Source organism: Pelobates fuscus, chromosome 3 (assembly GCF_036172605.1).
Source record: "Pelobates fuscus isolate aPelFus1 chromosome 3, aPelFus1.pri, whole genome shotgun sequence".
NCBI lineage: Eukaryota > Metazoa > Chordata > Amphibia > Anura > Pelobatidae > Pelobates > Pelobates fuscus.
The window spans coordinates 372,472,526-372,473,886 of NC_086319.1; positions in this window are offsets into that span (position 1 = coordinate 372,472,526).

The following is a 1,361-nucleotide window of genomic DNA, read 5'->3' on the forward strand; positions in this document are numbered from 1 at the left end:
GAGCTCCTGGAGGCTAGCCTCCTGCCCAAGGACTATGGGCCATGTACCAGACTTCTAAAGGACTTGGTTCGTGTGGTTTCCCTTTATTGTTCGGGAACCGAACAAACCAACAAACTGCAGGCTTTTTTACCCCTATACCCCTATTCACCTCTCCTGACGCCTCAATCATTGTTTCCACACTAAGTGTTTGGCTGGGGGGGGGGGGGGGTTCTGTACCTGGAGATATTTGAGTTTGTACAGTTCCTGACTAAATTGCTCCCCCCCCGAGATTCGCCCCTGCCGACTAATGCAGGGCTGGCATTGTCCAAGCGCCGGCCCTGCAATGTGCCTTCACATACCGGAGGGGAGAGAGGACACGGGAGCTCAGCCTGCAGCTCCTCCGGGTCCTTCTCTCGCGAGCACGGAGCGTTGCCGCGGTTACCATGGCAAAGCTCCAGATCTCGTGAAAGTGAACTCTAGCCCTGGAGCTGTGGGCTAGAGTTCACTCTCAAGAGAGGATTGGACTGGAGTGTCCTGGTGGGAGAGTTAGCAAAAAGGAAAGAGGAAAAAAACAAAATGGAAGCCCTACCTTTATTGAACCTAAAGGAGAAAACAATAGTATAGAAACCTAAGACAGGACAGGGTGAGAGACAGCTAGTTGCTAAAATACCAGCATATAAATATAAATATCCCTCCACTATGTGGGGGAGGGATCGCTCCCATTAGACATGTCTTCCAGAAGTATGGCAGGTGGTCAGTCTTGATAAACATCATTGAAAACTGGAGTGGATTGCTTAAAAGATATAAGTCAAGGGAGCGTGGCCTTGCCTTGGAACACGATGGCTGATTAAGCCTATTGCTCCACCAGCGACCACCGAATATCAGAAAACAGCATATAGAAAATAAGCCATTGAAGTCAGAAATGCGCTTGAAGAAGAAGGGGATTATGCGTCCCCTGGCAAAGCCCCCCCCATAAAACACAACAGGAAACCCAATAGAGAGTGTCAATAATGCTGGAGGCCGCACTGCCCTCAAACGCAAACTCCCAAGATGATGGGCGGATTAGCCCGAGAGCTTCCCCAACATCACGAGACTCCCGCTACTCGGATTCTGACAATAAGGGGGCAGGTGAGATCCTCCACATGTTGGGAGGAATTAAATCCTTCCTGGCAAGGGAGATTAAGAGGAGCACCCAAGAAGGTGAAGGCCGGGGGGGCGGGGCCGGGCCGCCGAGCTGGACGGTCGCAAGTCAGAGCGGCTCCGGCAAAACTCCACTGGAAACACGCTGAAAACTTGTATTTCTCATCTAAAGCGGACCGACAGCACAGACGCCCAGTGCCGGGGTACAGCTGGACCTGGGGAGAGGCTGGCTCGCTGAGCTA